Source organism: Ranitomeya variabilis, chromosome 4 (assembly GCF_051348905.1).
Source record: "Ranitomeya variabilis isolate aRanVar5 chromosome 4, aRanVar5.hap1, whole genome shotgun sequence".
NCBI lineage: Eukaryota > Metazoa > Chordata > Amphibia > Anura > Dendrobatidae > Ranitomeya > Ranitomeya variabilis.
In genome coordinates this window covers 225309642-225316503 of record NC_135235.1, presented here as the reverse complement: position 1 = coordinate 225316503, position 6862 = coordinate 225309642, and positions in this window count along the sequence as shown.

The following is a 6862-nucleotide window of genomic DNA, read 5'->3' as shown; positions in this document are numbered from 1 at the left end:
AGAGAGGACCCCACTGACCATAAGAGCTTACACTCTACAGGAGAGAGAGAAGACCCCACTGACCATAAGAGCTTACACTGTACAGGAGAGAGAGGACCCCACTGACCATAAGAGCTTACACTCTACAGGAGAGAGAGGACCCCGCTGACCATAGGAGCTTACACTCTACAGAAGAGAGAAGACCCCCACTGACCATAAGAGCTTACACTCTACAGGAGAGAGAGAGAGAGAGGGGAGACAGTGAAATAAGACCAGGAGATTCTGAGCTTTGTATCTTTAAAAACCTTAAAATACAATCTGACATTATTTATCACAGTATTTGGGACTTGTATGTTTAGTATTTTTCAACTGGAAAATTCTTAGCTTTATTTTGAGTCCTTTAGTTTCAGGGTCCACCTCTTTGAAAGAAGCTGCCTAGCTAGTGTTGTAAGAAACTACAGTATAGGTCAACGTCAGATCCTTTACCTAACCTTGTAACATGATTAAGAATTCAAGCAAAACCTAAGACTCCTTTAAAAAAAAAGATACGCCCATCTTCAGATGGCTGTTTTCGGTCCTTGGTACCTCTTTCTCTGCACTGGTGATTGCTAAAAACTGCAAAACCGGTGTCCGTAGATGAGTACCTCTTTTAAGATAGAGTCTTGTTTATATCCTTTGTCACATTGCATGGTTTGTTAAGGAGTCGCACTTTGATATTTTAGGTTGTTTGTTCCAGTAAGTTGCACAAAAGAGACAATGTTTTTGGAACTATAGGAAAGGTAATTTGTATACCTTATTCCCAAGAAGCATTGCTAAACTTTTAAGACTTCCTGTGCCACAAGTAAGTCTCCACCAGGAGAAACAACGCCCTAGACCTGTGTACATGTCTTGGGCAATATAATACCACTATATATTGTCTGGTGAAACGCGCTTTCAGACCAATAAGTACTAGAACACATCTCAGACAAGCCACAAAAGTCACCACTTCATCATCGAGAAATCTGTGAGTTCACGGAATGTGGCTCCAATATTCTCTAATGACAATATGAATATGACCATGTACGTTGACATCTCACAAAAATGCAGTTCACATGATCTTGAGTATTGTTTCTTTTGCCAAGAAACAGCCCTTTATTTTCTGTGGGAAATCCTATAAAAAAAGCTTAAAAGCAAAAGTTACAATTAAATTTTAGTTTAGAGTCTGGTAAATACTCTTTTACTTCAGTAGACGATACTGTAAAAAAAAAAATCTGAAGTCCATGCACTGAAGACGTCTTGGGAGGAAGTAACACATCACTGCACACGTACTGCAAGATATGCAAACTCCAAATATATATATACACATTTACTGTACGACTCTACCATTAGAAGTGCAATGTCTTGTAAAAAAAAAAATTTAAATCTTGAATTTGAAATTAAATTTCACTCTTTTCACAACATAATGCTTACAGATGAGCAGGAGATCCAAGTCCATAGACTGGGAAATGTTTGGGAAATTGTAAAAAAAGGATTTTACTAGATCTCATCTGATCTCTTTCCTACAAGAGATGAGCGAACGTGCCCAGATGAGGCATTATCCGACCAAGCTCGGGTGTCTTCAGCGTGCTCGAAATTTGTTCGAGTCCTTGCGGCTACATGTCTTGCATCTGTTCGACAGCCATAGCACATGCAGGGATTTCCTTTTTGTTAGGCTAGTTTCACACTAGCGTTAACTGCAATACGTCGCAAATGCGTCGTTTTTGCGAAACGCCGCATCCAGCAAAAGTTTTTGCTGGATACGTTGTTTCGTCATAGAGTAACATTAGCGACGCATTTGCGACGCATTTGCGACGCATTTCAAAACGGTGAATGCGTTTGGCGGCGTTTGGGCGTATGGTAGCGGTCCGTCGGGAGAAAAAAACGTTACATGTAACGTTTTTTGCTCCCGACGGTCCGCTTTTTCCGACCGCGCATGCGCAGTCGGAACTCCGCCCCCACCTCCCCGCACTTCCCCGCACATCACAATGGGGCAGCGGATGCGTGGGAAATATGCATCCGCTGCCCCCGTTGTGCGGCGGAGAACACACTAGCGTCGGGAACGTCGGCCCGACGCGCAGCGACGGGTTGTTCCCGACGCTAGTGTGAAAGTAGCCTTAGGCAATCCCTGCATGTGTTGTGGCTGTTGAACAGCAGCGAGGACTCAAACATATTTTTCGAGCACACCGAAGACACTCGGTTAGAACCTGAGCATGGATAGCGCCTTATCTGAGCATGTTCACTCAAAACTTTTTGTCCTGTTCATATTCCCTTTCACAAAATGTATTCTTCTAATATACAGTACAGACCAAAAGTTTGGACACACCTTCTCATTTAACCCCTTCATGACCTTGGGATTTTCCATTTTTCAGTGTTCGTTTTTCGCTCCCCTCCTTCCCAGAGCCATAACTTTTTTATTTTTCTGTCAATATGGCCATGTTAGGGCTTATTTTTTGCAGGACGAGATGTACTTTCGAACAACAGCATTGGTTTTACCATGTCGTGTACTAGAAAATGGGAAAAAAAATCCAAGTGCAGTGAAATTGCAAAAAAAAGTGCAGTCCCACACTGGTTTTTTGTTTAGCTTTTTGACAAGGTTCACTAAATACTAAAAGTGACCTGCCATTATGATTCTCCAGGTCATTACGAGTTTATAGACACCTAACATGACTAGGTTATTTTTTATCTAAGTGGTGAAAAAAAATTCCAAACTTTCCTAAAAAAAAAAAAAATTGCACCATTTTCCGATACCCGTAGCGTCTCCATATTTCATGATCTGGGTCGGGTGAGGGCTTATTTTTTTCATGCCGAGCTAGCATTTTTAATGATACCATTTCAGTGCAGATATGTTCTTTTGATCGCCCGTTATTGCATTTTAATGCAATGTTGCGGCGACCAAAAAAAATAATTCTGGCATTTTGAATTTTCTTCTAGCTACGCTGTTTGTTTAGCGATCAGCTTAATGCTTTTTTTTTGATAGATTGGGCGATTCTGAATGCGGCGATACCAAATATGTGTAGGTTCGATTTTTTTTTTATCGATTTATTTTGAATGGGGCGAAAGGGGGGTAATTTAAACTTTTATATTTTTTTTATTTTTTTTCACTTTTTTTTTTTACTTTTTTTTTTACTTTTGCCATGCTTCAATAGCCTCCATGGGAGGCAAGAACCTGGCACAACGCGATCGACCCTGCTACATAGCTGCGATCATTAGATCGCTGCTATGCAGCAGAAATGCAGGTGTGCTATGAGCGCCGACCACAGGGTGGCGCTCACAGCTATCGGCGATCAGTAACCATAGAGGTCTCAAGGACCTCTATGGTTACTATACAGACGCATCGCTGACCCCCGATCATGTGACGAGGTTAGCGATGCGCTCATTTCCGGCCGCCCAGCCGGAAGCCCCGGTTAAATGCCGCTGTCTGCGTTTGACAGCGGCATTTAACTAGTTAATAGCGGCGGGTGAATCGCGATTTCACCCGCCGCTATTGCAGGCACATGTCAGCTGTTCAAAACAGCTGACATGTCCCAGCTTTGATGTGGGCTCACCGCCGGATATCTGACCTCGGACGTACTATCCCGTCCAAGGTCAGAAAGGGGTTAAAGATTTTTCTGTATTTTCATGACTATGAAAATTGTACATTCACACTGAAGGCATCAAAACTATGAATTAACACATGTGGAATTATATACTTAACAAAAAAGTGTGAAACAACTGAAATTATGTCTTATATTCTAGGTTCTTCAAGTAGCCACCTTTTGCTTTGATGACTGCTTTGCACACTCTTGGCACTCTCTTGATGAGCTTCAAGAGGTAGTCACCGGGAATGGTCTTCCAACAATCTTGAAGGAGTTCCCAGAGATGCTTAGCACTTGTTGGCCCTTTTGCCTTCACTCTGCGGCCCAGCTCACCCCAAACCATCTCGATTGGGTTTAGGTCTGGTGAATGTGGAGGCCAGGTCATCTGGCGTAGCACCCCATCACTCTCCTTCTTGGTCAAATAGCCCTTACACAGCCTGGAGGTGTGTTTGGGGTCATTGTCCTGTTGAAAAATAAATGATTGTCCAACTAAACGCAAAACGGATGAGATAGCATGCCACTGCAAGATGCTGTGGTAGCCATGCTGGTTCAGTATGCCTTCAATTTTGAATAAATCCCCAACAGTCTCACCAGCAAAGCACCCCCACACCATCACACCTCCTCCTCCATGCTTCACGGTGAGAACCAGGCATGTAGAGTCCATCCGTTCACCTTTTCTGCGTCGCACAAAGACACGGTGGTTGGAAACAAAGATCTCAAATTTGGACTTATCAGACCAAAGCACAGATTTCCACTGGTCTAATGTCAATTCCTTGGGTTCTTTAGCCCAAACAAGTCTCTTCTGCTTGTTGCCTCTCCTTAGCAGTGGTTTCCTAGCAGCTATTTTACCATGAAGGCCTGCTGCACAAAGTCTCCTCTTAACATTTGCTGTAGAGATGTGTCTGTTGCTAGAACTCTGTGTGGCATTGACCTGGTCTCTAATCTGAGCTGCTGTTGACCTGCGATTTCTGAGGCTGGTGACTCAGATAAACATCCTCAGAAGCAGAGGTGACTCTTGGTCTTCCTTTCCTGGGGCGGTCCTCATGTGAGCCAGTTTCTTTGTAGCGCTTGATGGTTTTTGCCACTGCACTTGGGCACACTTTCAAAGTTTACCCAATTTTTCAGACTGACTGACATTCATTTCTTAAAGTAATGATGGCCACTCGTTTTTCTTTACTTAGCGGCTTTTTTCTTGCCATAATACAAATTCTAACAATCTATTCAGTAGGACTATCAGCTGTGTATCCACCAGACTTCTGCACAACACAACTGATGGTCCAAACCCCATTTATAAGGCAAGAAATCCCACTTATTAAACCTGACAGGGCACACCTGTGAAGTGAAAACCATTTCCGGTGACTACCTCTTGAAGCTCATCAAGAGAGTGCCAGGAGTGTGAAAAGCAGTCATCAAAGCAAATGGTAGCTACTTTGAAGAACCTAGAATATAAGACATAATTTCAGTTGTTTCACACTTTTTTGTTAAGTATATAATTCCACATGTGTTAATTCATAGTTTTGATGCCTTCAGTGTGAATGTACAATTTTCATAGTCATGAAAATACAGAAAAATCTTTAAATGAGAAGGTGTGCCCAAACTTTTGGTCTGTACTGTATATTTGCATAGCCAAATAGACAGTTTTACTTGGACACTTTCCGCCAAGGTTGGTTGCATGGCAACAGCCATTATTAAAGGGTTGCAAACCACCTTCATGTAATGATACGTCGTCAATGAGATTGGATGCTTTGGACTCCCTGAAGTTAATAGAAGAATCTTCATAAACACCTTGATTGCTATATCCATCACAGTGCCAATTAATTTCTCGTGCCGTGCCAATTAATGCCGCACAAATACAGGCTAGGACTAATCACTTGAATGGGACTGAGCTGCACCATCTAATAGCCACCGATAGTCAACTCTGAGCTTAGCCTTTGTTGCCTGGGAAAGTTGTCATCAATAGGTCACACATTTTTAATTACTTGGGGGAAGTATGGAGGATTAGTTAGGTCCAGAAAAGTGCTGCGTCACCAAACTGACAGGTGGAAGTGGGGGAGAGACCACATAATGAGGGAATCAAGTGCCATTGTTGGAGTGTATGGACTTATTGTGTAAGGTGATGTCCATCTGGTTTAGTTACTCCTTCTAAGAAGGAAGAAAACCATGGAGGAAACCCAGGCAAAGATTGGAAGACTATGCAAACTCCTTGAAGATGCTATCCTTGGTGGGATTCAAAACCAGGACCTCAGTCCTGCAAAGCAACAATGCTAACCCCTGAGCAACCATGCTGTCCTTTGGTTTTGTGCACCCTATTGATTTGTCATAGATGATGAAACTAGTGATGGAATAAATGAAAACTGTACTTTCAACCAACTTTGCATAAATCACTAGCACAGGAGAATATCAGAAACTCTGCAATGTTTCTTATAAGATAATTAGACTTCCTTCCCCATTTATCAGCCACTTCTTCACCTCCCTCCTAGCTCCTGAACTTGTCACGCACTCTGAAATAAAAACTTAATTTTGTCTTGTTCAGACAACATAGCCCACCAGCACAGTCAGATGTTATGTAGCAGCCCAACAAACTCTATGGATATGGCAGTAGGGAGGAGGATTCAGGAGCAGAGTGTGGAATCAAGCAGAGGAAAACTCAGAATCATTGTGTTCTTTGTGTGCTTTCTGACAAGTCTTCTACCTCACTTTAGAGCTCAGTACTGCTGTATGATGTCCTCCATGTTGCTGATACTATTGTCGCTACTAGCAAAGGAATGAAGTACAGGAAACTCATTTTTGTGTGTGATGGGTATGGGAAATGTCTTAGCAGCTAGTTTATATCAACCAGCTAAGAGTAGAGAAAATCCAGAGGAGAAACTGGGGCAAGAAACAAGTCATACAATGCCCAGAAATTGTGTTTTTTCTCATGTATAGTACACACAGAATAGTTTGGGATAGAGGGAACGGTCATAAACTCATAGATAGAAGGCATTTAAGATCAGGGTCTGTTATAAAAAGGCAAAGACCTAAGGCTATGCTCACATAGAGTTTTTGAAACATTCCAAAACTACTAATTTTCAAGCGAAAACTTCTTAAAATCATGCTCCATTTGTTGGGAAGCTTTGAAGCTTTTTTTTTGTAAAGGTTTCTTTTCTTTTTCATTCCTGAAGCATTCTTTGCTGCTTTTTGGTTAGACAGATTTTCTTTTCCAACAGGCTTTTTCAAAAAACTTTTCAGTTGAAAAAAAAGCTGAAAAAAACCTCATCTGAAGAACAAAGTGGATTTCCCATAGAAATGAT